General features: G+C 44.5%; 1 pseudogene; it reads left to right on the plus strand.

Moving 5' to 3' along the window:
* The first annotated feature begins 1,448 nt into the window (after positions 1-1,448).
* On the plus strand, positions 1,449-2,701 carry LOC118848392 (annotated as a pseudogene).
* Positions 2,702-17,689: the final 14,988 nt, after the last annotated feature.

Genomic DNA, 17,689 nt, shown 5'->3' on the forward strand with positions numbered 1-17,689 from the left:
AGCACCCTTCCAAAGTCAGAGCAGCTAACGCATTATTGACTTACCTTAATGATAATTTCATTCATTCTTGAAAATGTGATGGAAGTGATATTAGGAATTAGAGCAAAGCCTGACTAATAAGAAGGAATTGATTGCTGAAGTAGACATAATGGGAACGTTGGGTTAAAATTGGGGGGTGGGGAAGAGAAAGGGTCCACTATAGAGCCAAAAGGGTGGTTATAGTCTTAAATGCACCCTAGATTTCTGGAGATTGTCTTTCAAAGGGTTTGGTACTTTACACATTGCGGTAAGGTTTGCATAGTTCTTTGTACATGTCATTTCACTTGATTGTCACAATGACCCTCCATGCCTGCCCAGGTATAGGTTTGAAGGTAGGTAGAAGGTAAGAGAGGGTGTTCCCTCCTCTGGCCCCCACCTTTGGAATGTAAACATTGCTGTCTGGCTCTAGTCATACTTTTTCTCCTCCCATTGTGAAGTTCCTACTTCTTAATCATTTCCCTTAACCCCAGTAGGGGGCTTTCTGTGCATGGGCACAAGGGAAGAGGAAGAACAAATAAATGAGACAACTCATACTTGTGCCAAAATGGCACTTTGACTCAGTTTTAGTCTAGGGCCAAGGAAAACCCCAGATCCAGTTAGTTCTGCCTTTTGAGAAGTTATAGAAACTAATAGCACAATCCCTTAGCTAGTATTAAAAAAACTAACAATTTTAGACAGAGGGATCCTATATACCTATATCTTCCTCTCTATACCAATCCCAGCCATTTTCTGGGTCACCCCTTTGCAGTATCCCTGTTTATAATTAAGAACAAATATGAATCAAAAGCAATGTTATTTTATCTATAGAAAGCCAGGTTTAAAGTCTAATTATGCCAGCAAGTATATTATTTAAAAGATCAGAAAATGTTGTCCTCTCATATGGAAAGGAGGTGGGAGGAGGTAGTTGGGGGAAAGTTCACTAATGATTGCACATATTCCATGCTTTTTTTTTAAATTACAGCTGTCATTGTCTTCTCTAGTGGATCACCTGGGTGCACTCGACACCACGTCCTCTGGTTCTCCATGCGTCTCTCTATCCTTTCCTCCAACTTTCTCTCCCCCTCACACCCCAAAAGCTACCAGCCTGAATTCCAAATTCCTTCTGATGGACATTGTCACAGGTACCATCTTCTTACTGCAGCTCAATTCAAAGTCCCCACGCTGTCTCCACACCCCACTTTCACAGGAATACTTGAGTCTTTTCTAGAGTGGAAAGAATACAACCAGGACTGCCCTGCCTAGGAGAAGACAAATCAATCTACCCGCCGAGGGGCCAGAAGATGGAGGAATCTCTACCAGTGAATGGGCATCTGTTTCAAGCTAAACGTTTTAACAGAAAAGCATACTTAACAGTGCAGCAAAAGGATACTGGGTCTCGGAAGGCAAAGCTACAAGCGTATCAACTGCAAATTACTGGTCCATAAACGTCATATACTTGTACCACTGACCTGCAAAAAGCATATGGATTTGGTGATGCCTTCCTAAGAACCTCAAATAGATGATAAAAACGATGAAGTTGACCTTCCCTCTGAAGAAACTGATGGACGCGTTTCTATCCCCTCAACCCCGAAACATGGCAGCCTTAAAGATGATTCTGAGGACATTAAGCCAGTTATTGACAGAATGGATGAAACTAAACTATCTCAGGGGCTTGGGCTGCAGAACTTCGATTTAATCAGAATTATTGGACCAGGAAATTATGCCAAAGTTCTCCTAGTACTGTTGAAAAAGAATGACCAGATTTATGCCATGAAGGTAGTCAAAAAGGAGTTGGTCCACAATGATGAAGACATTGACTGGGTGCAGACAGAGAAGCTTGTATTTGAATAATCCATTCTTCGTCAGCCTGCAATCCTGCTTCCAGATGACGAGTCTGTTATTCCTTCTCATCAAGCATATGAATGGAGGGGATCTCATGTTTCATGTGCAAAAGTGAAGAAAGCTTCCAGAGGAGCACACCACACTTTATGCTGCTGAAATATGTATTGCTCTAAACTTCCTCCACGAACAGAGAATTATCCACAGGGACTTAAAACTAGATAATGTCCTCTTAGATGCTGAGAGCCACATCAAATTAACAGATGGATTGGGCCCAGGTGACACAACGAGCACTTTCTGTGGGGAACCAAATTACATTGCCCCAGAAATACTAAGGCGAGAAGATCATAGGTTCAGCATGGACTGGTGGGCCCTTGGGGTCCTGATGTTTGAGATGATGGAAGGAAGATCACCATTTGATATAAGCACAGACAATCTGGACATGAACACTGAAGATTACCTCTTCCAAGTTATCCTTGAGAAGCCTATTTGAATTCCCAGATTTCTCTCTGTCAAAGCCTCCCATGTCTTAAAAGGATTTTTAAATAAGGATCTCAAAGAGAGGTTTGGTTGCCAGCCACAAACGGGATTTTCAGATATCAAATCTCATACATTCTTGTGTGGCATAGACTGGGATCTGCTGGAGAAGAAGCAAGCTCTCCCTCCGTTTTAGCCTCAGATAACCGATGATTATGGTCTGGATAACTTTGATACACAGTTCACCAGCAAACCTGTGCAGCAAACCCCAGATGATGAGGATGTAATAAAAAGAATAGACCAGTCAGAGTTTGAAGGATTTGAATACATCAATCCCTTGTTGCTTTCTACAGAAGAGTCAGTATGAAGAAATGCCATCTCTATTGTGGACAAATTATGTGAACGAACTTTTAAATTTATCCCTAACTACAGTATATGCATGCATGGCTGGGGAGCTGTAAGGTTTTGAGTAGAGACCAATGATTTTTTTTAAAAAATGCTGCTGAAAATCAAAGAAGAGAATAGATTTTGGTGGATGTCTTCCTCTAAGTGATACTGGTTTTTAAGAGACTGGCTTCTTTTCTGAGGGAATGTGCACATGTACCTGCTTCATGGAAGAATCTCATGTTTGTTATGTCCAGGAAAGGAATGTTCAAATGGCTTTGAAGGTGCACACTTGCTACAAAACAAAACTTGATGCAATGGCTGACAAATTCAAGAAAGTTAAAGTGTAATATCCTGAAGAATAAAATGTTAAGTGGTGCTGAAAAAAATTTAAATTAAAAAAAACTTGCATGGAAAAGGGAAGCAAGGATAGAGAGCTGAGGATTCACGTTAAAGGAATGGAGCTGCCCTATAAAAATACTGTCAGGTGTGCCAGAGCTCAGACTGGCAAGGAAAACTATAGGCAACAAAAAGCTTTGAAAGCCATATTGAAGAAAATAGGAAAATTAAAGAGGAATACATTTGAGATCTGGGTGTATGATGAAAATATCCAATGTATGGAAGGCAGAACTATCCACCTCTTACTTCGCTTCTTTCCTCTCTGTAACATATAGGTTGAAAATCAAGATAAATAAGATTGAAAATCAAGATAAATAAGAAAATGGTAATGGATTTAGCTATGGGCTTAAGTTCAATTCACCAAGTATGACTGAACTACATGCCAGGGTACAGAAGGGATCACAAAATTTCTGTTGGTGTTCTTTGAAAAATTGTGGAGAATGGAAAAGGTATAGCAGGCAAATGTCCCACTCTTTGAAAAAAGAGAAGCTGAATTTTCAGTCCATAAGCTAATGAGTTTTCCTTCATTATGAGCAAGTCAAGACATCACCCTTGTGATGTCATTGGTCTCTTTGTGAACAAAGGACAACCAACAACAACATTCTAGAATATTCTTAAACCATTAGGTGGCACAACTAGCCACTAAACTGGTCCTATTCAAGAAGACCTTCATTCAAATCTTGCCTTGGACATCTTGCTGCATGACCTTGGGAAAGTCACTTTACCTTTGTCTGCTTCAATTTTCTCATGTGTAAGATGGAAACAACAATAGCAACTACTTCCCAGGGCTTTTGTGAACATCAAATAAGATTACATTTGCAAAATGTTTTGTAAATCTCAAAGAACTATATAAATAATAGCAATTATTACTGTTATTGATGATGATGATGGAATGATGATGGTGGTGATGGTGACGGTGATGGTGGAATGATGATGGTGGTGATGGTGGTGGTGATGATGGTGGTGATGGTGGTGCTGATGGTGGTGCTGATGGTGGTGATGGTGATGATGGTGGTGATGATGGTGGTGATGATGGTGGTGATGATGGAATGATGATGGTGGTGATGGTGGTGGTGATGATGGTGGTGATGGTGGTGCTGATGGTGGTGCTGATGGTGGTGATGGTGATGATGGTGGTGATGATGGTGGTGATGATGGTGGTGATGATGGTGGTGATGATGGTGATGATAGTGTGATGATGGTGATGATGGTGGTGATGGTGATGATGATGGTGGTGATGGTGGTGATGATGGTGGTGATGATGGTGGTGATGGTGGTGATGATGGTGGTGATGATGGTGGTGATGATGGAATGATGATGGTGGTGATGGTGGTGGTGATGATGGTGGTGATGGTGGTGCTGATGGTGGTGCTGATGGTGGTGATGGTGATGATGGTGGTGATGATGGTGGTGATGATGGTGGTGATGATGGTGATGATAGTGTGATGATGGTGATGATGGTGGTGATGGTGGTGATGATGGTGGTGATGATGGTGGTGATGAGGAATGATGATGGTGGTGATGGTGGTGGTGATGATGGTGGTGATGGTGGTGCTGATGGTGGTGCTGATGGTGGTGATGGTGATGATGGTGGTGATGATGGTGGTGATGATGGTGATGGTGATGATGATGGTGGTGATGGTGGTGATGATGGTGGTGATGATGGTGATGATGGTGTGATGATGGTGATGATGGTGTGATGATGGTGTGATGATGGTGGTGATGGTGGTGATGATGGTGGTGATGATGGTGGTGATGATGGTGGTGATGGGTGGTGATGATGGTGGTGATGATGGTGGTGATGGTGGTGATGATGGTGGTGATGATGGTGATGATGGTGGTGATGATGGTGATGATGGTGGTGATGATGATGGTGATGATGGAATGATGATGGTGGTGATGGTGATGGTGATGATGGTGGTGATGATGGTGGTGATGGTGGTGATGATGGTGGTGATGATGGTGGTGATGATGGTGGTGATGGTGGTGATGATGGTGGTGATGGTGGTGATGATGGTGGTGATGGTGGTGGTGATGGTGGTGATGATGTTGATGATGGTGTGATGATGGTGATGATGGTGTGATGATGGTGGTGATGATGGTGGTGATGATGGTGGTGATGATGGTGGTGATGGTGGTGATGATGGTGGTGATGGTGGTGGTGATGGTGGTGATGATGGTGATGATGGTGGTGATGATGGTGATGATGGTGGTGATGGTGGTGATGATGGTGGTGATGATGGTGGTGATGGTGGTGATGATGATGGTGATGATGGTGGTGATGATGGTGATGATGGTGGTGATGATGGTGATGATGGTGTGATGATGGTGCTGATGGTGGTGATGGTGGTGATGATGGTGATGATGGTGGTGATGATGGTGGTGATGATGGTGGTGATGATGGTGATGATGATGGTGGTGATGGTGGTGATGATGGTGGTGATCATGGTGGTGATGGTGGTGATGATGATGGTGATGATGGTGGTGATGATGGTGATGATGGTGGTGATGATGGTGGTGATGATGGTGGTGATGGTGGTGATGATGGTGGTGATGGTGGTGGTGATGATGGTGGTGATGATGGTGATGATGATGGTGGTGATGGTGGTGATGATGGTGGTGATGATGGTGGTGATGGTGGTGATGATGATGGTGATGATGGTGGTGATGATGGTGATGATGGTGGTGATGATGGTGGTGATGATGGTGGTGATGGTGGTGATGATGGTGGTGATGGTGGTGATGATGGTGATGATATTGAGGGTGATGATGATGAGAGCCATTTGGCCCACCCCACATCCAAATCCTGGTGTTATGGTGCTCTGTCTTGCTTCGCAGAAGTGCGGGGGAATTATCAAGTTCTCTATGCTTCCCAGGTTCTGGATGAACTTTTATCTCCTCAGTTCCACTTCTCTCTGGGTGTTTTTAGTGACTTGGCATCGAGAAGACATGGATTAGTGTGGAATTTTCCCAATCAGTATCAGATCTCAAGCCCACACCTCTGGCAAACCCTGCCTCTTCCATGAATTTGTTAGATTTCTTTGAATCCTAGTCATGGAATCCTGGAAGACAACTGTTCTCTCTTTATTCCTGTCCCTCTTTCCACCACCAAATGATGGACAAGTATGTTTAGATAAAATGGAATCATGTAAAAAACTTGGCATAGAAACAATGGAAGCAACCAAAAGCCATCCCATAATAACCATATATCAGTGAGGTGAAGCAAGGCTGTGTGCCTGCTCCCATGATTTTTATCATGATGTTTTCAGCAATATCTTCAGACACCTTCAATGAGGACAAAAATGGCATCAATCGGCTACTGCACTGATGGTAAATTGTTTAACTTGAAAAGACTAGAAGCCAAGACTAAAATGGAGGGAGAGTTGGTGCGTGATTTTTTGTTTGCGGATGACTGTGCATTCAGTGCAGGCTCTGAGGCTGAGATGCAGCAAAGCATGGATTGATTCTCTGCTGCTTGTTCTAATTTTGGCCTGACAATTAACACCAAGAAAACAGAGGTTTTCCATTAGCCAGCACCACACCATCTATATGTGGAACCATGAGAAATATTGAATGTTGTGGATAAGTTCTCTTACCTTGGCAGTAGACTTTCCCGGGATGTCCACATAGATGATGAGGTTGATGCATGCATTGCCAGAGCTAGGTCAGCATTTGGGAGGTTCTGAAAGTGTGGGAGAGAAGAGGTATTAGATTGACTACCAAACTGAAGGTCTACTGAGCCACCATGCTGACCTCATTGTCATATGTCTGTGAAACCTGGACAGCCTGCCAGCGTCATGCCAGGTACTGCTTCCTTGAATCATCCTAGGAAGATTCTGAAGATCACCTGGTAAGATAAGGTACTGGACAGTGAGGTCTTTTCTTGAACTAAACTGCCGAGCATTCACACTACTGCAGAGAGCGCAACTCTCATGGGCTGGCCACATTGTTCGAATGCCAAATGCTTAAAAGACTATTTCACAGAGAACTCACACAAAGCAAGGGCTCACACAGAGGTCAGAAGAAACAATACAAGGACGCTCCCAAGGTCACTCTAGAGAACTTTGAAATCAATGGTGTGACGTGGGAGACACTGGCAAAGGACCATCCAGTGTAGCATGCCTGCATTAAAGAAGGCACATCCTCTATGAGCCAACCAGAATTGCAAAAGAAACACGGGATGTGCAAATTTAGACATCCCCACTCCAAATGGACTATTTGTGCCTGACCTGTGGCAGAGCCTTCTGAGCTCGTATTTGTTGGACACACTGTAACTGGACCCCAACTTTGTGATGTCATTTGGGTCTTCTTCAAGAATGAAGGACAACAACCAGTCTGGCATCTCTGGTGACTAGTCCAGTGCTTTTGAAGGAGGGTAGAAAAAGAGTTTCTCTCTCTGTCTCTCTGTGTCTCTTTGTCTCTCACTCTCTGTCTCTCTCGTTGTCTCTGTCTCTCTGTCTCTGTCTGTCTCTGTCTCTGTCTCTCTGTCTCTCTCTCTCTGTCTCTCTCTTTCTCTCTGTCTCTTCTTCTCCTCACTTGCAGCTCCCTCTTAGGGACCTGGAATCCTCAGTTCCTGACTTTGGAGCCTTCTTCCATTCAAATGACTGATTCCAAACTAGCCTGCAGTTTTTATATGTAGCCCAAGAAGTATGACTTTATTTTCTTCAACCAATGACAAGCTACTTCTGTTTTTATCCAATGACAAAAGCCCTTATGCTCCTTTCAAATTGATTGAGAATTTATTCACACATAATTTACTCTTGCTTGTTTGATTTCATTGAGGTGTCTTGGCCTTAGTGATTTACATTAATTGAGGCGGTGGATGGAACTCCTACCATTACTCACATAGTCTAAAATTTTGTTATCCGCTTCTTGCTTTCTGTGATTGCATCTTGGGCTGGAAAGGATTAACTCTAGCTTCTTACATGCCTATGTTTTGTATTATATTTATTTATGTGCATATTGTCTCTGCGAGGGACTATAGGCATCTTGAAGGCAAGAACTGTTGTGTTTGTGGGTTTTTTTATTTTTGTTTTTGTCTTCATACCTTCCTGTTGCTAAACAAAATACCTGGTGTAGTAGGTGGTTGATAAATTTATTGCTGACTGACTGAACCAAACAATTGAACAATCAGAGGGTTAGGGTCTGGGTGGGGATCCCAGGCACCTTTGAATGCCCAAGTCCCAAGCAGATCAGAGTACAGGAACATGTAGATGTGTATGTTTCAAGATGGAAAGGACCTTCAAGGTCATCTGGTCCAAGCTCCTTATTTTAAAGATGATGATCCTGAGGTCCAAAGAATTTAGGTAATTTGCTGAAGAGGCAGGATTTGAACCCAGATGCTCTGACTCCACACTTAATACTCTTGATTGAAGCATTCTGTCTCCCAAAGGATGGGCATAGGGGATTGCTGTCATTCTTTTGCCAGCAGCTACACTTATGGGTCATTCTAGCTATTTCCATCTAATTTTCTTTTGGGGAAGGAGATTGATCTAAGCAGCTTACATCATTAAGGTCCTGGTGATGGAGTTACTTGGAGCTAGTTTAAAGAAGGAGCATGGCACAGGGGAAGGAATGCTGACCCTGGAGTCAGAGTTCCTGGAATCAAATTCTGCCTCTGATGCCTTTCCAGCTTTCGATGTAGGATCTCAACTTCAAAGGTGTTTGTGGCTTTATTCCTTAAGGGGTCAAACAACTAGCCTTGGCTGAGCTCCTACTGTGTGCCAAGCACTGTACTAGGGGATAGGGATACAAAGAAAGGCCACAGCCATTCTCTGGGCAGACCACATTCAAAGAGAACTACATAGAGTTACCCCTTCCATGTCTTAGGGGGCAGGGGCACAGCACGCCCTTGATCTGGAAAGTCTGAGTGACATTTTGCAATCCTCCCTTCATACTAGAGAAGAAGCCAGAATTTTTTCTTTTCCTTTTGTGGGGTATTTACGGTACCTTATTGTAAAATTTGGGTATATTTATGGTATAAAAAGAAAATATATTGATGTCATATGATACTATATATCTTATGCATTTCTGAGTTTCTAAGCTTTTTCTGTGTCCTCTGCTGGCCTTTGTGTGTTGTCTATATCTTATGCAAAACTCCCCCCAAATTCCCGTTTAATTTCTTATGCCGACCTGTGATATAATGAGACCTAGATGGAGAAAGTCACGATGTGGAAGGGATATCTGTAGAAACAAGATAGGAACAGGATAAATTGGAGATAATCAGCAGAGGGAGGTTCCATAGTGTTTGGGGGGATCTGGAAAGGCTTCCTGGAGAAGGTGAGATTTTAGCTGAGACCTGAAGGAAGCTGGACCAGCTAGGAAGCAGAAATGCTGAGGCTAGGGGGAGGAATTACATATGAATTTAGTGACATCATCAAGTGTCCGCCAGGAACGTGGCTGGGCCATCTGGTAGGTGTCCAAGGAGGTTTAATCCTGTGGAAAGAAAACTGCATTTGGAGTCAGATGATCTCAGTTCAAATTCTGCCTCTGGAGCCCACTACCAATGTGACCTCCATCTATCCCTTTTCTTTCCTTTTCTTTCTTACTTCCTTTGTCCCTCCCTCTCTTTTTTCTTTCCTTCCTTCCTCCCTCTCTCCTTCCCTTCATTCCTTCTTCCCTCCCTCTATCCCTTTCTCCTTTTTCTTTCTTTCATCCTCTGTTCTTCCCTCTCTCCTTCCTTTTCCTTCTTCTTTCCTTCCTTCCTTCCTTTTTTCCTTCCTTCCTCCTTTCCTTCCTTCCTTCTTCCCTACCTCCATCTATCCCTTTCTCCTTTTTCTTTCTTTCTTTCTCCTTCTCTCCTTCCCTTTTCTTCTTCTTTCCTCCCTCCCTCCCTTTCTTTCTTCCTTCTTTCCTCCTTCCCTTCATTCCTTCTTCCCTCTCTCCATCTATCTCTTTCTCCTTTCCTTTCTTTCTTCTTTCCTTCCTCCCTCTCTTCCTTTCTCCCTTCCCTCTTCCACTTCTCCCTTTCTCTCTTTCTTTCTTTCTTCCTCCTTTTGGTTGTGTCATTAGAGTTAGGGTTCAGACTAGGAACAATTTCTGCGTTCATTCTGTTACCTGGGTCAGGATCTATGTGAAACTATGCAGGAGTGTACCTGTCTCTGTGAAACTTCCTGTACAGAGATGGCACTTAGAACTTGAGCATGAACTCTATGTGGCAAACCTGCCCAAACCTGGAGCCCTATAGTCGGGTTGCCATTTGCCTGGCCAAGCCTGGTAGCTTCCTCTTGGCAGTGCTCTGGAACAGCCCTGAGCTGAACCTTCTATGGTTATCCTCCCAGTGACCACTGGAGGGCAGCAGAGACCAACTTAAGCAAGTAGAGGGAGTCCTGTGTACCAGTATGGTAGAAACTCTGGACTTTGTAAATATTTCCACAAAACCTGGGTATGGGCCAGAAGTGGGGGCTGCCCCATCACTCCCTGGGCCCAACACTCTGCCCTGCTTTGGACTTGAGCTGGGATAGCTGGGCCTGCTGGTCACATAGGTTTGGTCCTCCAAGGTCAGAGACCCCGGGAGGAGAGGCCCCCCATGAGAGTGGGAGGAGGCTGTCAGGAGGGAGGGGCTTAGAACAAACCATAGGAGCTGGGGGTTGGTGGGGAATTTAGAGCACAAAAGGCCCCTCCCAGCCCTGACATTCCCAGGGCCCTCCCATCTCTGACATCCCCTATTCTAAGGCCCCTTCCAGCTTTGACATCCCCTGTTCTAAGGCCCCTCCCATCTCTGACATCCCCTGTTCTAAGGCCCCTCCCAGCCCTTCTCTGTTCTAGGTGGTACAGTGGAGAGAGTGCTCAGACTGGAGTCAGGATAGACCTGAGTGCAGGTGTGATTGTATGCTGTGACCCTAAGCAAGTCACCACCTTCATCTGCCTCAGTTTCCTCATCTGTAAAATGAGGATAATGATAGCCCCTACCTCTAATATTCACATAGTGTTTAACACATAGCACATAGTAGGAGCAATATGAATGTTTACTATTATTATTAATATTATTTTTATATGACAATAAGAATTACAATGCTAATTATTACTGATTCGGACATTCTTTGTTCTTAGGTCCCTCCCAGCTGGCAAAGTTAGGAGAATTCAACAAACAAGGAACATTTTACGAAGTTGACTAAACACTACTCCTTGCTCAGTCTTAATGAGTGTCTCCATTGGAGCTTAAAATGAGGGGCCCCAACCCAAAGTAAAGAGACAGACAATGAAAACCTGCTTCCTGTCACAGAAGGAAAGCTGGTCCCTATGGAGCTTCCCAGGCCACACGGGGAGCTCTCTCCAGCCTTAGCTCTGAGAACACTGGGCTGGGTGGAGAGACCTTAGGACACAGAAAACAGCACGTCCGAGACATTTAGAGCTGGGAGCGCCTTTATAGGGAAGGAATTTATTAAGCACCTATCACTTTACATATATTATCTCCTTGCTTCACACAACATCCCTGAGAGAGAGATGCCATTTCGATCATCATTTCACAGTTGAGGAAACTAAGCCAGATAGAGGTTAAATGACTTGCTCAAGGTCACACAGCTAGACACTGTGAGGCTAGATTTGAACTCAAGTCTTCCTGACTCCAGGCCGGGGGATCTATCTACTGGACCATGTAGTTGTCTATATGGTTCAACTTCTCATTTTATAGGTGAATAAATTGAAGCCCAGAGAGGAGAACAGATTGCCCTAAGACTGACAAAGTTAGCTAGCAGCCAGACTTGGACCATGATCTGGGTATTAGCTTTTGTTGTTGTTTTTTTTTTTAACACAACCAACTCTCTCTCTCTCTCTCTCTCTCTCTCTCTCTCTCTCTCTCTCTCTCTCTCTCTCTCTCTCTCTCACACCAGTTAAGGGGAGCAGTGGAATAAATAATCTCTGATCTCTTACCCTGCCTAATAATCCAAAAAACAATTTGTATGTTTGGGGGGATTTTTTCCCCTTTGGATCTTTTTGAGGGGTCCTGGACCCATAATGACACAGGTGTGGAAGTTCCTTCCATCCATAAAGAAGGATAAACATTAACTCTTAGAGACTTGTCTGGGGGCATCGAGAGGTTAAGGACTTTCCTCTGGTCACAGCCAGTATGAGTTAGTGGGAGGACTTGAATCCAGGCCTTCTTGGCTCTGCTAGCTTGCAAAGGCAAAGCTAGGGATGATCTTGAATCTTTTTGAAAAGAAAATGCTGCCACAACTTGACACTTGTCTTGGCATGGCTGTGGCTTTGTTTGTATTCCAGGCAGATTGTGATGGACAAGCCAAGGGGCTGCTAGAGTTAATGGACAAACTCAAACCCTACAACTGGCCAGAACTCTTGGGATTCCCTTAAAGTATCGAATTATACTTGAATAGGGGCAGCTAGGTGGTGCCATAGTGGGCTTGGAGTCAGGAAGCCCCTAGTTCAAATCCAGCCTCAGGCACATACTAGCTGTGTGACCCTGAGTAAGTCACTTAACCCTGCTTGCCTCAGTTTCCTTATCTGTATGTAAAGTGAGCTGGAGAAGGAAGGAAATGGCAAACCACTCCAGTATCTTTGCCAAGCAAATCCCAAATGGGGTCATGAAGAGCTGCTTTTTGTGAGATCCTTATGCCCAGTCAGGGTAAGGTTTGCCTTGCTGCCTAGAAATTTCAAGTGATCAACCTTAAGTGTTGAATAAGTTTTCTTAGGAGCCTTATCCTTGTTTGGATCTTCTTTGATCTTGATTTCTTTAACCTTTAACTGAACCTACTTGTTCTATTGTTGGGTGAGTCTTGGGAATTCTAGTAGGTGTGTGTCCTTACAGTGATGGGGATCCACTGTGGGAAATTTCAAATATCCTTTGGAATAGGAAACCAGAGAAAATTTGCATGTACTTCAAAGAAGACTGTCTATGGCAGAGGGACACCTGGGGAAATTTTGGTATGACCTGTTGTTTCAACAATCCGGCTAGCAGCTTCTGTGGGGGTGTAAGATCCACCCACAGCCAGCACCCAGAAAGCTGCCAACAGCACAGATTCTTTTGATCTGCTTAACTAAGGAAAACAAGGTGAATGGGGTTGACAAGCTTACTTTAATTCAGCACACAAATATCATTCACTTAGTTCAGGGGAAAAAGCCAGCACACTGAACTTCAGAGCAAATTACAAACAAATCACAAACATCAACAGATAGACCAAATACAGATTCATTGTTACCAACATCTAGGTTCAGCGCAGGAGCTCAGAACAAGGGCTGGCCCAGAGTCACACACGCCACCACTGCTGTAGGTAGGAGCTCCAAAGAACCCTGGTTTTATATCTTTTTCAGCATCAGGGGTGAGTCACACATGCAACTCACCCACATGAGTCACAAAGAGGCGACTTAAACCCACGTGGTCTAAAAGCCTCTGCTCTCCCAGACATGTAAACTAGGCCCTCCCTGGAGTCAGCCCCACCTTGGGCCCCACCTTAGTTTCCAATCTACACCCACTAAGGTTTTACACCTAATAGGGGTTTGGGCCTGGGGCATAGCACCTAGTAAGGCTCAATGAAATACACTAAATTACTCAAAGGGAACAAAAGCCAAACTATTCAAGGGCACTTGGTTGAACTAAGTGCTAAGGAGCCCATTTTGCTTACCAACACACCTGTATAGAAAAGGACACTTAGAAATTTTGTCCCGACACAAGCTAGATGGGCCTTATGTGCTGAGGAAGTCATGGAAGAGCTTCCTCTCAGAATAGTTTGGTTTCTTAACTGAAGGTGAAGAGATGAGTTCTAGAAGACCTCAGAGTCTTAATCCATTTGAGATTTCTGTGTGGTCTAAAAAACTCTTTTGGGACCTACTTTCCTTTCTCAGATAGGAAGCAGCATTTCTTCTTTTTTATTGTCTTTTCCATCAAGAAAATCATTCCTTCATTTTGCATACCAACACAGGCACCTATTGAGTTCTTTGGTCAACTGGGTAAAATGTTCCCTTTTTTGTTGAAGACAGTTGTGATTTCTCATTTGCACATGTGGGACAATATAACACCTGTGCTATGTTGGCTGTTTTGAGACTATTTTCTGTATGGAACTGGGGAAGCAAGTGAAAGCAGAATACTTAGGTTTCCCAGGACCTCAGAGGACTGTTAGAGACACAGACATAGACACCCTAGGCCATTTGCCAAGGATGGCAAATATTTTAAACCAGGGGAGAACGTAACTGAGAGACTGGTTAATTGACCCATATTCCTTATAAGCACACTTAGTTGATATATTCTCCAAGTGGACATTGGAGCATGTGCTAACAACATTCTGTAACTGGTTCTGGCCCACTTACCACGTGGTGAAGAGGAGGCTTTTTGATTGGCTTCAGAGTCAGTAGTGGGGGTGCATTCAAAGGAAACCAAACAGTCAGAGTGAGTCTTCTGGTTTGGCTCTTTCCTTCCTAGCTGACATTTGAGAAGGATGAGCTACTGTGGGCGTCTGGGGAGGGGGCCTCAGGCCCTCTCTCCTTTGTGGTTGATATGAAGTTGAAAGGGTTTGTCCTTGCTGTTGTGTCTCATCTTTCTTTTTAGGTGAAGGAGACTAGAGGTGGTCATGAACTTGTGAATGTCAGAAGTTTAGGATATCTAACCATGAGAAATCTCTTCCTCACCTCTTCCTGGCCTCTGGACCTCAGAACCATGCCTTTGGTGTTGTTTTTTCCTAGAGTTTTCCTCAGTGTCTGGGGTCTCTTTGATTTGGAACATCTAACCATTCCTGTGGCCTTCAGACCTTAAAATATCTCTCTGTAAGACCACCCCTTCTCCCATTGGTGCATTCTTCCTGGAGGAAGAACCATGCCCTTCTTCTAGGTACCTTCAACTCCCTCCCCTGTTTTTAGCTCCCTCTTGTGTATGACCTTCCACTATTAGAATGTAACCTCCTTGAGGGCAAGGACTATCTTTCTATTTTCTTATATTTGTATCTCCAACACTTAACACAGTGCCTGGCACATAGTAGGTGATCGATAAATTCTTGCATCCTCCTTTCCTTTCCAGAATCCGGAATCTTGGGTTTGTCAGAAGCTGGATGGAGGTCCATGGAACTTTGCCAGCCTAGTCTAGCTGTAACAAAGGTGCAACTCTTTCATCAATTCGTTGGTCATGTTGAACTCAGAAGTGAACTTGGTGGGGAGAATGCTCTGTAGAAACTCTGTCGATGAACAAATAAACAAACCCGCTCTCCCTAAGGAATCGAGTGCTACTGGGAAGAGGGCTCCTAGGTGTTTGGGGGGCGGGGAGGGACTATTTGTAACTGGTTTTTACTCTAGATTCTATGTTTGCAGGAAATATCTCTTTGTAAAATAGTCAATAAATATCTGTTAAGCTTCTGCTATGTGCCAGACACTGTGCCGAGCACTAGATATACAAATGAGAAAAAGAAAGACAATCCTTGTACTCAAAGAGTTTACAATCTAACAGGGGAAGAAGACACGAATGGAAGCCAAAGAGTGGGGGAAGGGGAGATCTCCAGAGAGTGCCCAGTGAAGGGGCATGATGTTTGTGCAGAGTAAAAGCTAATTGGTGTTAATTGATTAAATGCAATGGGGTTGCTAATCATTGGCAGTTTCATCTAGAGGAACACAGCAGAATGGTGGCTCCAGTGCTTGAAGCTAAAGATTCACCCTGAGGGATACTGCCTCGCCTCTCCTCCCACCCCCCAAACAGCCTCAGAACCTGGAGGAAGAGACGCAGCTGGTCTCACTCTGGGACGAAAAGTCCAGAGTCCCATTACATATGCAGTACCTCATTTAAGTTTCACAACAACCCTACGAGGTAGAGACTACAGGTATTATACTGTTCATTTTACAGATGAAGAAACTGAGGCAAATTGACTTACTCATGGCCCCAAGCTAGTTGTGGGACATCTGATCATCTCTCTCCTTGCGGTGTCAGTCAATAAACATTTATTAAGTGCTGGGTAATGTGTGAAGTGCTGGAGACACAAAGTCAGGCAAAAGACAGTTCTTGCCCCAAGGCAGCTCACAATCTGGAGAGGGACACAACAAGTTTATGATGAGATGATCAGGAATAAAATGGGCAACCGCAATGTATTTTCTGTCCGGACATAGTAACTCTGAGAAAGGGCTTGACTCCGCTCTTGTCCCTAACCCCATGCACTGTATCCTGTGGGGCTTCATGGGGGGTCCCAGGGATAATTGATGGTGTGGGGGCAGTTGGGGGACCAACAGAGCTTCCAGCCCCTTAGGAGGTGCTGATGAGGGGAGGAGAGTGCACCATCTGGGTCTTGAGGTCAAGAAGATGTCAGACTGGATTCAGCCTGGCTCTGTGGCTAGAGATCTACCTGGATGGTGATGGGGCAGGCTGTTCCTGATCACTAGCCAGCTCCCACAAGGCCAGGGGTCAGCAGGAGCTGAATTGCAAAGCAGAAATGCAGAGCACAGTCCTTGGTTTGGAGCAATAAAACTGTGTTCAGGGAGCAGCTTGGGTTAAGGCAAGGATGCTCTAAAACATTCCTGTTCTCCCCTCCACATTTCTTCTCACCCCCTTCCTTCCTCACTGTATAGTAGGATAGGTCTTGGAAGGTAGATCTCACCTATGAAGTTAGAATCCTGAGACAGCACTGACTGAGAGATGCAAGCAGGGTGATGCTGCCAGGATGGTGAAGGAGCAGGGAGAGGAAGCAGCAGCATGCTGCTGGGGGCTATTGCAGAGGGCTCTTGGCCACACTGGGCTCTGCTGCTCGTCTCCTCCTGGATACTCTCTCCTTTCAGAGTTTTCAAGATTCTCCTCTCTCCTGGTTTCTTTTTCTCTTACCTGTGTGATGAATCAGTCAACTAGCATTTATTAAACACCTACTATGTGCCTAGCACTGGGCTGAGTCCAGGGGATACAAAGATAGGCAAGAAACAGTCCCTGCTCTCAAAGATTGCATATTCTGATGAGAGGAAACAGCATATAAATTATGTTCAAACACAATATAGACAGGATAAATTGGGATTAGTTTCAGAGGGAAGGTACTAAGGTTATGGAGGACCAGGGAAGACTTCTTGCAGAAGGCGGGACTTGGAGAAAGCCAGGGAAGCCAGGAAAACTAGGAGGGGGGATGAAGAAGGAGGAAGGAGAGAGTTCCAGGCATGGGAGAGTCAGTGAAAACTCTGGGAGGCAAGAGATGGAATGTCTTATATGAGGAACAACAAGGAGGTCTTCTTCTTCTTCCTCCTCCTCCTCCTTCTTCCTCCTCCTCCTCCCCTTCTTCATCTTCTTCTTCTTCCTTCTCCTTTTCTTTTTCTCCTCTTCTTCCTCCTCTTCCTCCTCTCCTCCTCCCCCTTCCTCCTCCTCCTCCTCCTCCTCCTCCTCCTCCTCTTCCTCCTCTCCTCCTCCTCCTCCTCCTCCTCCTCCTCCTCCTCCTCCTCATCCTCCTCCTCCTCTTTCTCCTCCTCTTCTTCTTCTTCGTCTTCTTCTTCTTCTTCTTTTTCTTCTCCCTCTTCTTCTTCTTCTTCTCCCTCTCCTCCTCCTCCTCTTGTTCCTCTCCCTCCTCCTCCTTCTTCTTCTCCCCCCTTCCCCTGCCTCCTTCCCCAAACTAGCTCAAGCTGGTATTCATTATATATGTATATATGTCTCATTCATTTTATATTCTCTCTCTCT

Source organism: Trichosurus vulpecula, chromosome 4, assembly GCF_011100635.1.
Source record: "Trichosurus vulpecula isolate mTriVul1 chromosome 4, mTriVul1.pri, whole genome shotgun sequence".
Taxonomy (NCBI): domain Eukaryota; kingdom Metazoa; phylum Chordata; class Mammalia; order Diprotodontia; family Phalangeridae; genus Trichosurus; species Trichosurus vulpecula.